Below are 13846 nucleotides of genomic sequence, written 5' to 3' on the forward strand. Positions count from 1 at the left end.
CAGACTGTGTTCTCTACTAAAAGGATCCAGCCCTTTGGAGAAATGGCTGATTCTATGTATGGCAGGATATAGCACCTGTAACAACTAGCTATGCCAAAAAGCAAGGAAGGCATCAGAGTTCAACAGGGTTGCTGGGTGTGGTGGCCAGCACGCCTGTAATCCAGGCAGCTCAGGAGCCTGAGGCAAAAGGATGGCAAGTTCAAAACCAGGCTCAGCAACTTAGCAAGGCCCTAAGCAACTCAATGAGACACTGTCTCTAAATAAAATACAAAAGAGGGCTGGGGATGTGAATCTGTGGTCAAGTGCCCCTGAGTTCAATACCAGGTACCCTCCCCAAAAAATTTCTTTTCAACAGGGCCATGTCAAAAGGACATGGAGTAGACCTGAGGGACATCTACTAACCTGAGACAATGTGAGCAAACAAAACAATTAATAATGATAGCAATAGGTTGAAACAATGCAAATGCAAAATAATCTATGAGTTCCTGGGTTCAATTCCCAGTACGACAAACAAACAAACAAACAAAACCTATGAGCTCACAGTGACATTCAGAAAACAACAATGACAACAACAACAACAAAGTATTGGTCATTAGTGGAGGTTGGCAGATCACTAACTCATTATTCTTAAAAGTAATTTTAGGGCTGGGGTTGTGGCTCAGTGGTAGAGCACTTGCCTAGCATGCATGAGGCCCTGGGTTCGATCCTCAGCACCACAGAAAAGTAAATAAATACAAATAAAGATATTTTTTAAAAAGTGTTTTTAAAAAAGTAATTTTAAAAGGAAGATGGGATAAAGAAATTAGGTATTTACCTAGTCTTTCCTGTACAAGGAAGGTGGGCTTGAAGCAGATAAAACAAATTTGGCAATAACTGCTGAATTTGAATGCTAGGTACATGGAGGTTCTCTGTTGTTGTGTGTGTACATTAGAACTCCCTTTTCCTCCAGTCCTAGCCCCAAAACTTCAAGACAGAACCTAAGCCAAGGAGAGAGGAGGATATGAGGAGGAATTTTAGCCCTGATAGGCTGAGCCAATTCAAGGACACAAGGAGGTGCCAAATTGTAGAGGTCTCAGGTTGTCAGCCCTTGATCTGGAGTCCCAGGTCCCATGGCAGCATGGTTTACTAAAGGGTGGATGTGAGGCTGTCGAGAGAACATGCTTTCAGCCATAATTGGCTCGGAACTCAAAAGGGCCTGGTCTTCAGTGAAATACAACAAGATCCAGGCATGAACCCTCACATCTGCAGCCATCTGATTTTTGACAAAAGGGCTAAAAACATATATTGGTGAAAGGACAGCCTCTGCAGCAAACAGTGCTGGGAAAACTTGACTTCCACCTTAAAGAATGAAAGTGGATCCCTTTCTTTCACCCTGTACAAAAATCAACTCAAAATGGATCAAAGACCTTAATGTAAGACTCCAAACTCTGAAACCACTAGAGAAAAAACACAGGGGAAACATTTCAAAACACAGGTTCAGGCAACAATTTCCTGAACAGAACTCCAATAGCTCGGGAAAAAAAACAGCAAAAATTGACAAATGGGATTACATCAATTTTAAAAAGCATCTGCAAACTGGGTGTGGTGGCACAAGCCTGTAATCCCAGTGGCTTAGGAGGCTGAGGCAAAAGGATTGCGAGTTCAAAGCCAGCCTCAGCAATTTAGCGAGGCTCTAAGTAACTCCGTGAGACCCCATCTTTGAATAAAATATAAAAAAGGGCTGGGAATATGGCTCAGTGGTTAAGCACCCTTGGGTTAAATCCCCAGTAGCAAAAAACAAAAAAGCTTCTGCACACCAATGCAAATAATTAACAAAGTGAAGAGATAGCCTACAGAAAGGGAGAAAATTTTTGCCAGCAAAAATTAATATCCAGAATATATAAAGATCTAAAAAACTGAACACTAAAAGAATAATAAATTCAATCAACCAATGGGCAAATGAACTGGACACTCAAAAGAAGTACAAATGGCTAATAAATAAATGAAAAAAGCTCAACATCTTTAGCCATCAAGGAAATGCAAATCAAAACTACATTGAGCCGGGGTGCAGTGGTGCACGCCTGTAATCCCAGCAGCTCGGGAGGCTGAGGCAGGAGGATTGTGAGTTCAAAGCCAGACTCAGCAAAAACAAGGCACTAGGCAACTCAGTGAGACCCTGTCTCTAAATGAAACCCAAAATAGCATTGGGGATATGGCTCAGTGGTCAAGTGCCCCTGAGTTCAATCCCCAATACCAAAAAAAGAAAACCTATGTTGAGACTCCATTTCATTCCAGTCAGAATATCCCTTATCAAGATAACAAATGTTGGGAGAAACCTTCATACGCTGTTGGTAGGAATGTAAATTCTACAGCCACTATGGAAAACAGCATAGAGGATCCTCAAAAAACTAAAAATAAATTTACCATAAGATGTAGTTATCCCACTCCTGGGTACAGATAAAGGAAACAAAGTCAGAATACTATGGAGCTGCCTGCATATCCATGTTTATCACGGCAATATTCACAATAGCCAAGTTATGGAATTAGCCTAGATGCCCATCAGCTAATGAATAAAGAAAATGTGATACACATACACACAAACACACACACACACACACACACACACACACACACACACATATCATGGTATATTATTCAGCCACAAAGAACAAACTCATATCATCTGCAGGGAAAAGGATGAAACTGAAGATCATGTTAAGCAAAATAAGATAAATCCAGAAATACAAATATCGCATGTTTTCTCTCATGTGTGGACTCCAGGAGGGGGAAAAAAAAAATTGACATGAGAGTAGAGGGGAAGTGTTAGGAAAAGGGAAGAGGACCAAGAAGAGGGAGCAGAGGGAAGGGGAAGTAAGAGAAGGTAATAAGGAGGGTGAAACCAATCAAAGTGTACTTTATATGCACATATGAAATTGTCACAATGAAACCTATTACTTAAACAATTAATATGCATTAATAATTATAATAAAATTGATCGCTAATTTTTAAAAAAGGCCTGGTCTTGAAAATGGAGCCCTTGTGTAGCTTCAATCAAGAGGAGGTGAGGAAATCAAAGATGAGACGAGACAGGTGGCAAGGGCTAACTGAAAAACACAGAGGTTAAGGGTAAAAGTCATGCCAAATCCTGTAGTCTAGACTGCTTTACCAAAAGCACCAACAAAACCTCATCATGCCCCCGGCTCACCTCTATCCACATCTCAAGAGCCACACACAGCATGACCCAAGGGAGCAGCCTGAGGAGAGTGTTCTCCTCAACAGAGGAGCTGAGTATCCAGTCACCCAGCCTCAACAGCTCAGTTCAGCCCCTCCCTAACCACCACTCAAGTATCCAGCTCCAAAAACCAGCATCCTGACACCCACTGCCAGACAACTTACACAGCAAAGAGAGATTCATCAAAACAGCAATGCTAGCTGCTATGAAGAGTTTTGTAGGACAATGAAAAGAGGAAAAGCAGATCTCTTGGGTTCTGACAAGGCCTTCAGGACTTTCAAATGCAGAATCCATGCACCTCTGGGGCTGTGGAGATCCAAAGGCAAGTTGACGCCTTCCATCTCCTCGAAGATAAATGAGCAGGCAAGCTGGCCAGAAAACCACTCAGGGCATTACTCTATAAAGAATCTTTATAGGGTCAAAGAGGAATGGGTCTATAGGCTGTGTGTATTCCCAGCAGATTCTGGGGATGATGTCAGAATCCCTTTCCAGATGTGTTTTAACACTGTGGTCACTTGTATTCCTGCCACTGAACGTCACTGCTTGCTAATTTGAAATGATTCCAGCCCGGGCTGACCCCAACTCCCTGGATCTGGTTACCATTAGCTGAGACTATCATCCATTCTGTATCCTTTCAAAGAGCCCTAAAAAGAACTCTTCACCTGCTCTTCCAAGACAAGTAAGAATGTCTGCCAAAGAAACTGGGGAGCTGGGGAAGTAGAATTAAGAGAAAATATAATTAGCATACTACCAAGATAGCAAAAACTGAAGGGAGTAGAGAACTACAGCTCACATTTATTTCCAAATCTGGGTCAATATCCTTTTGCTGGTATCTAAAAAAAAAAAAAAAAAAAAAAAACTTAAAACGGCTACTGGAAAAAAGAAAGAAAGAAAAAAGACCTTTTAGCACAAAAACAAGAATAAGTAAGAATTTGGATTTCTTGGTTATTTACCCTATGGGCTAAAGAATTTCTCTGCTTCTGAGGATCAGGGCACTCAGAATCAATGGCAGAACTTAAGTCAGAATCCAGCACAAAATTGATCACCAAAAACATCAGAGTGAGTCCTCTTGACCTTGAAATTGCTTCTCTAGCTTTTTGTTAAGAAAATACATGAGAACTAAGCCCTTTCACCACCCCATTTGTTTGAACTGTTGGATGTTTGTCTTGTCCAGATCAGTGGCTCCGGTGAATGACTGAGGCCCAGATGGGAGAACCACCCAGGCTGCAGGGGGCTAACATACAACAGTACAAAACCTGAAGATGTAAAAGGAAGAATTCAGCCGACTCTTAAACTCCACTCACCCAACCTTAAAAGAAGAGTCTGAACAGAGTAGGTTCTGGTTCCTAATTCCAGGCCTTATTGTTTCCTTGGTATATTAGAGCATGGCCCTAAATTTTTCTGAACTGTATTTTGCCCACCTAATTTAAGAAATTAAACTGAAATGTATTCTGTAACCCAAGCAAACTGAAGCTCTCTAAATGGGATGGTAATGGTACTCGAGGCACTTGAACTTCCCTTGACCCAAAAGCATCTATTTGAAAGTCAGTATCCCCAAAGTACATTTCAATCTTAACAGGAAAATGTTCAGGCAAATTAGGAAAAGTCCAGAGCTTTTGCTTGAGTAAAACTAGATTCAGTAAAAGTATGAGTTTTGTTGTTGTTGTTTGTTTTGTTTTGTTTTTGCATAAAAAGTATTGTAACAGAGGCTACAGGGAGTGGAATTAAGTATGACACCTTCTTTGTGTATGATCAAAGTGCCTTAAAAACTCAAATTGGGGCACCTTGTATCACAAACCAGATGGCAAGAAATTAAATAAATTTAAGTCTTTTTTATGCCATCCCAATCACATCACGGTCAGTTCACAAACATGTTCCAGCAAATGCTGGAGGAGTCTTTCTCTCTTTAAGAGTCCCCACTCACTGCACCCTATTGAACAAAAGACCTCACGCACTTACAAAGAGGATGGAAATAGGCCAGTTTCAGGACACACGCTGCATGGGGAGAGCTGACTGTCCCAGAGAGCCGACTCAACACCCTTCTGACAACTCCACAATAGAGTGGCTACACACAAACGCTTAAAATAAGGAAGTTCATCAAGAAAATGAACAGTTGGCAAGATCAAGGCTTCTGGTCCAAAGGGCTTGCAGCTGGTCTGGCCATTCATCAAAAAATCTGAATTTAAATGGAAGACACATTCAACTGTGACATGTAATAGAACAACTGGAGCAGCAAAGGCTCTTGATTTTGGTTTCCATTCCACCCTGCACATCTCCTGTTAATGAAAGAGTGAGTGTTTCTGTGGGCACTTTCAGGGAAGTTCCCACTCACACTGGTCAACCTTTCAGTATTTTCCACTCATATTACCGGGTCATTGTCCATCTATACTAAGCTAAAATATGCAGAGAAAAGCTCCTGTTTAGAATCCGGAGAGACACTGTCAAATCTGAAAGGCCATGGACTTCCTCCATCAGGGAACTGAATATAAGAAAGACTATGGAATCAGATGTCAGAATCCTAATTTCAGATTGACCCCTAAGGAGCTTCATGACTTTAGGTAATTCACCTACTTTCTCTGGAGTTTGCTGTTCTTCTATCAATAATGAGAGAAGGAGACCAAATGATCTCTCAGATCCCTTTCAATCCATCCTTTGACTTTTTAACTAAAGAGCAATATTAATAAGGCTAACAAGGGATCTTAAAGCCCACAGGAGCCATTGGGATTATTTTTTTAATAAAAACTCTATTCCACACAGACAGAGCCATTCTGACCACATCTTCTCTATACCAACTGTCATACAGATATGTTGCACCACTGGTCCAAGAGGCCCCTTCTACAGAGGACACTAAGTAAGTGTAATAAGCTGATTTATTTACTCAATCAACAGCTATTTACTAAGTGCCTTAGGGATATAGTAGGATGAAACAGACAAAATCCTTTCCCTTAGGGAGCTTACAGTCAAGTGAATGTCAGACATTAATCAAATAGGAAATGTGAGGTGGAGGTACATTTTATAAAAAACAATCAGGAAGGCCTTGTCAATAAGGTGACTTTTATGTACAGATCCAAGAGAGTGAGGAATGAAGCTATGCAGATACTTGGGGAAGAATGTTCCAGACAGAAGAAACAGCAGGGCCCTGAAACAAGACTGGGCCAAGCATGGCCGCCATGTTGAAGGAAACACAATGAGCCCAATGTAGATGAAGAGTGTGACAGGGAGAGCACTAAGAGCAAAGTCTCATGGGGAGCAGGGGCAGGAGCCTATAGGAGATGCAAAGCCACCGGGAGGTTTAAACAGGAGAAACAGGATCTGAGTTTCATTTTTAAAGGATTGCTTGAGCTGTGTGTTGAGAATATGCTGAAGGGGGCACAAATGGAAGCAAGGAAACCAGTTAGGAGGCAACCAAAATAATCCAGGTGAGAGATGATGGCAGCTGGGCCCAGGGTAACAGCAGAAAGGAGAGATGAAGGACAGTCAGAGTCTGGGATATATCCTCAAGTATAATCAACAGGGCAACATCAGACAGAATCTTGGAAAATTCTACTGCAGAATCAATGAAGCTAAATGACAATCAATTCCAACATCTGCTGTGAAATCCTGGGAAAAGGCAGTTATTCATCTGTCACCCAGTGTCCAACACAGTACCTGGCACACAATGGATAGATGGAAAGTGCTGAATGAGTAAATATGGAACTGAATACATTACAAACCAAAAGACCTGCAGTTGCATAGGTCATTAGGATACCCAAAACCATTTGGTACTAGAACACATTTTACTAGCAATGAATCCCCTCCTCTGGGTAAACCTCTCTCTTTTTGTAAAAGGTCGTCCCTTATAACGCATTTCACAGTAGTAAGCTGTGAAGTTGCCAGAAAAGTTCACATAAATACAACTGAGAAACTAAACAACTGGGCCATTTCCCTAAGAGGCCATATGCAGTCACCAAAGCTCACATTACCTCAACACCTCCCAGCTTCAACACAGGAGAAGTGTTCATGAGTAAGTTCATGTTTCACAAAGTTCTGAGTCATGAGGACAACCAAAAAGATATGTTTGTGAATAATGTTATTATTATAACCAGCAAGGAATAACAAAAGCCAAATCTGAACTATTCTACAGGAGAGACCATGGGCTATTATTCTTCAATGTGCTCCATTTCCTCTATGAAGTTAAAAACAGGAATTTCTAGGTTCTTTTCCCAATAGCTCTACTCTGAGAAAGGTGACAATCCCTAACCACTGGAGCTCCTCTGCCAGTATAAGTCTTTGGAGCCCCAAAGTTCTTAACCCACAGAGACTGACCTCATGCAGAGGGTACAGAAAATTCAACATCAGGGAGAAATAACAATAAAGGTGTGTTATAAACTTACATTCTGGTAGCAGTTGTTTCAGCTAAATCATTGACCATCTTGAAGGGCTAAATTAAAACCAACATTAATCAGGAAGTAGGTGCAAAAAAAAAAAAAAAAAAAAATCTTATTTACCAAAACAGAAAAAGGAGGAAGAAGGACAAGACATGTAAAATGGCTGAGAACAAATTACACGGAAAGGGAAGCTGTGACATTTGGAAGACCAAATCCTAGACAGATTCATCAGCTGAGTTGGAAATCATTTGATGTGACCTTGGACTAATTGTTTAACTTCTGTGCCTCTGTCTCCCATCTGTGCCTGAGTCTCCCACTCACTGTAAAGGAGAGCAAATGATTTCAGCCCCCTCCTATCTTAACAGGGATGTTCTGCAGCTGAGATCATGTCTCTGGAAGCTCCAGGGATTCCCTAGGGAAAGGCACTCCATAAACATGGACATGGTTTTTAGTAAGATAATTAAGAATCAGGCTGCTTTTGGAAACACCCTCACAGTATGATGGCTCTTTCTCCCCAGCATCACTGGTTTCAGAGTCAGGCAACCTAAATATGCTCAGATAATATGCAAACACAGGAATGGGGCAAGCCTCTTTGCAGATAATGTCAGGATTCCTAGATGTGAATGCATAATGAATACATTCAGGTGTTTAATAATAAACATTTAGTGATTCTTTTAAATCACCAGTATCTCCCCTGAAATGAACACACTGTTGACCATCTAGGAGGAGAGATGCATGTGAAGAATGAAGTAGTAGAGGGCCCATGATGGTGACCCCTGGGCAAGTTCTGACCTCAATTTCTACCTCTCTTTTATAGATCTAACAAGACTGAGGATTAAATGAGGTAACATGGGAAATACTGCTGGCACAGCCCTGGCTCAAAGAAGCAAAATTGTTAAGTGCTAAAGCTCTCCTCCCTCACAGGAGTCCACTCAGTAAATGAGTGCTGTTAATCCTTTAATCACAGATCCCAGGGAAAATAAAACAGGAAAGGTTCACCCATAAATATCTTATCTGCCTTTATTCCCTTATAACCGTTTGAGAAGAGCAGAGTAAACAGGCCAAACTTTAATTAGGATCATAACATGGGATGTCCCAGGTAAGCCAGGCTTATGACCTCCAGACAATTAGGAGGAGACTGGTTTTTAATAGTCTATTCCATACCAGTGGAGTCAATGACAGAAGCAGACCCAGGCCTTTGTCCCAGCTTCCCAAAGAAATCCATTAGCCAGGCACACATGGCTCCAGTGGGATGTGGGGTCAGAGGCTTTCTATTCCGGCCATTGTGGTCTAAAAATAGAGTCCCCAGCACAGGGCAAATGGACTCACAAGGATTGTGTTCATCTACTATCCAAGTTACCATCTGAGGACTATTTAAAGCAATGAGGCCAAAAAGCCCCGCTATGAACAGGAGGACTGACTGACCAGGGGAAATAGGCAGGGTGTGTTTTTAAAATAGTTCTACAACTTAGAAGTATACTGCCACTTATAGAGCCCCAACTTGGGTCCCAGGATCTTCAGATGCACAACCATCATCACCAGCTCAGATATCTTACTTGGCTCCCTATCAACCACTGAGCAAGGAAGACCAAGTTCATTTTACATATGGAAAAGTGGAAAGCATGGAGGAACAGGTTTCCACACTGTCAAGTTCATTGCTAATAACAGAAACAAACTACAGCTGACTGTGCTTCCAGGTACCAGTCCCTTTTCACTTTGGTTCTAATTTCACAACCTCCCTGCAGGATGGGCAGTTATTTTGTTCACACTTTACAATAAGAACACTGAAATTCTTGGAGTAAGACAAAGCAACTTACTTTTGTGATCTAAATTTACATGTGGCACTGCCAGGATTCGAACCCAGGTCTCTTTGGAGCCAGAGCTTTTTGTTAGGGTTGGGTTTTTTTTTTTTTTTTTTTTTTAATTTTAAAAAAAAATTTTTATAGTTGTAAATGGACAGCATGCCTTTATTTTATTTATTTTTGAATGCGATGCTAAGGTTTGAACCTAGTGCTTCACACATACTAGGCAAGCACTCTGCCACTAAGCTACAGCCCTAGCCCCTTGTTAGGGGTTATGGATATAATTAGATCATGCTGCTTCTCTTGGTTTCTCTTTGCTGATTTAAGAATAAAAGGAACCTATAATCCAAAGCCATACTAAACATCAGATCTCATGCCTTATTATCGAGGTCATCAATTTGGTGAGCAAAGAGAATTAAGTAGTCCAAGACCAACAGCAGAGTCTTTAGAGACAGAAACCAGACCAAAATTCCAATTAGCTAGACAAAACAGATAAATTCCACATCAAAAGAATCTTCACTGGAAAAAAACAGGTGACGTGGAGCCCCTGAAAAAACTTTATCTCATTATTTCTCCTGTTCTGACACCCCTACACTCCAGCTATTTTCATATATAGTCATCCCTGGTTTTTGGTACCCTTAGGGATACCAAAATACAAGAATGCTCAAGTCTCAAGTGAAATGGCATAGTATTTGCATATAACCTATCACATCTTCCCATGTACATTTATTCATCTCTAAATTACTTATAATCCCTAATGCAATGTAAATGATGTGTGAATAGTTGTTATACTACATGGTTTAGGGAACAATGGAAAAAAGACTGAGAATCTGTGAAATGGCAGGAGGTTACAACATCTCTGCAATCTCATGAATTCAATGTAGTGCAGCACACAGCAAATTCAAATTTTGCTTCTTGGAACTTTCTGGAAAATTTTTTCCCATATATTTTTATCAATTTTGGTTGAATATGGAAATATAGAACTCATGGATACAGAAGGCTGATTCAGCATCTTGCTGTCACTAATACAAAACCAAGTTCTTGAGATTGCAATAGTATGAAGATTTTTATCTTGCAAAGCCATTTTCCTAACTGACCTCTTTACTGCATACCTTTTGTCAAATTTCAATTTTCCCAGAATACATCTAAACTGACAGTTCTAGGCCTTACCATTTAAAATATGTGATCAGAATTTGTCAGATCAGAACAAGATCAATTCTCTAGCCCTTTTGCTGCCATGTCTCTTACAGAACCCACAAGCACACTACCACTGAGCCACATCCCCAGTCCACCATTGTTTTCTTTTTTAAATATCTTTTTTAGTTGTTGATGTACCTTTTTAATTATTATTATTCATTTATTATATGTGGTGCTGAAAATTGAACCCAGTGCCCCACACACGCTAGTCAAGCGCTCTACCACGGAGCCACAACCCCAGCCTCTGAGTACACCATTCTTATGGGGGGAAAAAATGTCCTTTCTTCTAAGTGGGGCTCCCTGGCTATAATATCTTTTGGAATGAATAAATGGACTTGGTGTTCAGGGTAAGAAAAAAAGGAAATGAGATTTCTTTTCCTATTTAGAGAAGTGAGGAAGTAGAATGGCTTATACACAGGCCTGATGCCTTTCAGACAATGTGCGTGGAGGTAATGTCACACTATCAGGAATTCCTTGAAGAAAAATCTCATCTCATAATAGGTTCTAACTTAACACATGTCCTTTTAAAATACTGACATGTAGTTGTATCAATGTTAAATAATAAGCCCACAGGACAAGATAGGGACTGGATGTATGTTTGCCTTACTTTACCTAGTTCAAGCATATTCAAATTAGGATCATTTGGTGATGGTGACACTGACAATATAGATCCTGGCTAATATCATCACCATCCAAATCCTGTGGAAAAAAAAATGCTACCTGGAAACATTCTCCTCTATCAATCACACCATAAGACAGGGCAGCTGGATGATCAGTCCAATTTCCAGACACTAATATATTCAAATCAATTAATCAGTAGTCACTAAGCAATCAGAAGCAACGGGCATTCTAGTCATTCACCATTGTGTGCTATCAGTATGCATAGGGCCTTTTTAGTCCTGCTTTTTAACTTTCAAAGGCCAATCAAGTTCAACCCCAATGTCAAAGTCTAAACAACAAATCAAAGAGTACTTAAATTCCTGAAGAACGTTTAGTTCAATCAGCCAAAGTACCACTCTATTTCTCAGAAAGAACCTCCTGAGAACAAGAAAAGCCACTCCACCTACTAAGAAGACCCAGATGGTCTCTAAGGAAGAAGCAGGACAAGTGGAAGCCCACTTCTTGAGACCTAATCTGCCCTTTCCCTCCAGCTCCCTTACACTAAAGAGCCATCCCCTCCTCCAGCTCTGTCTGGGAGTATACAATTTTCTACCAAAAGAGGAAGGTCTGGAGGATGCTAGCAGCTGTCATGAGTTTCCCTATGACTTGAAGACTCTTGGCTATAGTCAGGGACAGTCAGAGTCCACATTCCAAAGCATCTTGTTTCCTGTTCTCTAGGTTAGAGCCCCCAGCTAAGAATAGCACTCCATTCAGCCTGCAGTGGACACGGTCTTTTCATTTTCTTTTTTCTCTTATATATGCACAAAAGTCTGTTCTTATACCTTCTCCAAGTTAAATGGAAATATGTTTAAGTGGGCACAGAGCAGCAGCTTTATTCCCTGTCATGTCTACCAAAAGGACAGAGAAATTCCACTTCAGAGCTCAATGTCACAACAATCGGTGGGGCACAGAATCCTTCTCAGAAGCTCCAAATAAAGACATGCATTCAAAGGGTAACTCAGCAGCAAAACATAGAGTATACCCAGTATCTTCCCAGAACCTCACCTTTGTGTATGCCCTAAACCTAAAGAAGGCCAGAGGGCTATAAAACTGGTCTCTTAATATTAATTCAAGTAATGCCATATCACCTACAAAATGGTGATCTCATATACTAACCTAATAGAATCCTAAAAAGCAATTAGGCATTTTGCTAACAAGCAAGATAGCAAAATCCAATTGTTTCCCACATGGTTCCAACCCAAACAATTTTCTATTCATCTTCAGTAATTAAACATTTTGCAAGAAAGTTAAAACCCATGGAATACCTTGCAAGACAGGCCTGGCACTGGTAAAAGACATCCATTCACTCATTCATTCCCCAGCTGTTATGGTTTAGATAGGAAGTGTCCTCCAGAAGCTCATGCATAAGACAATGCAAGAAGATTTAGAGATGAAAAGATTAGGTTATGCAAACCTTAACCTAATCACCGCATTATGCATTGATATGGATTCACTGGGTAGTAACTATAGGCAGGTAGGGTGTGGCTGGAAGAAGCAGGCCACTGAGGACATGCCTTTGGAGTTTATATTTTGTCCCTAGTGAGTGGGGCTCTCTCTGCTTCCTGACTGCTATGTCCTGAGCTGCTTTCCTCCTCAACATCTTTCTACCATGATGTTCTGCCTCACCTCAAGCCCAGAGCAATGGAGTCAGCCACTATGAACTGAGACTTCTGAAATCATGAGTGCCAAATAAACTTTTCCTCCTCAAAACTTGTTCTTGTCAGGTCTTTTGGTCACACTGGCGAAAAAGCTAAAACAACATCCATATCCATATTTATTCCCGGCCCTCAAGAGCTCACAGAGGAACAGGCAAATACAACACAATTTGAAAACTGCTACTCTATGAATAGGCACAACTTTTATAGAACTCAATTACAACATTTCTCACACTGAATTCTGCTTGATTATTTGCACGTGGGCCTCACCAATGAGATGATGCACATTAGGGGACAGGATCCATATTCTCTTTGTCTTTAAATCCCCAGCATCCAGCACCATCCTTATCCAACACGAAGTCGGTGCTAAATACATTTGCTGAATGACTAAAATCGACTCTTGGGGGCTAAGTGGGCCGTTTGTAAAATGAGGTGAGTAAGCAGTGTTTCTGTTAAGAACTTTAAGGTTCTTATAGTTCAGACCAGACTATTAATTATAGCACTGGAAAGAAAATAGCAGACTCCTGATTATAGAACCACAAAGAAAAACAAAAAGGGGGAGGGGGCACTTGCACTTTATAATCAAAGAAAGTCTGAAATTATAGACTAAAGTCTGCCTTTAGCTGGAAGTGTGGCAGCATCTTTCTCTCTCAATTTAACATCTTTTGAATTCAATTGATTTTCCGTACTTTATAAGGACAGAACAATCAAGAGCAAAGGAAGTAAAAGGTGTTCTGCAAATTAATGTAATGGGGACAAACTCAAACAGTCAAGTGTGAGGGAGACAGCACTTTCCATTTGTCTTTCCGTATACAGTATCTACTGAGAGGATGTGGTGGTGGTGGGTCTGGGGGAGCAGGCATTATTCCCTTTGGGGACTGGGATACCTTTTATGAGTTCAGAAGAGCTTTAAATTAAAAAGAAAGAAAGAAAGAAATCTAATTCACAGGCACC

At 40.7% G+C, this 13846-nt stretch overlaps 1 protein-coding gene and 1 non-coding gene across 4 annotated transcripts in view; one reads left to right on the forward strand and one right to left on the reverse strand.

Moving 5' to 3' along the window:
• The window catches only part of Srgap2 (SLIT-ROBO Rho GTPase activating protein 2), a 243088-nt gene that overhangs the window by 193336 nt on the left and 35906 nt on the right, over positions 1-13846 (reverse strand). The gene's annotated exons all lie outside the window — the stretch shown is intronic.
• Positions 647-719, forward strand: Trnaa-agc (transfer RNA alanine (anticodon AGC)). Its single transcript has one exon. It is a non-coding gene; the product is annotated as a tRNA-Ala (tRNA).

The sequence above is a fragment of the Marmota flaviventris genome, chromosome 12, assembly GCF_047511675.1.
Source record: "Marmota flaviventris isolate mMarFla1 chromosome 12, mMarFla1.hap1, whole genome shotgun sequence".
Taxonomy (NCBI): domain Eukaryota; kingdom Metazoa; phylum Chordata; class Mammalia; order Rodentia; family Sciuridae; genus Marmota; species Marmota flaviventris.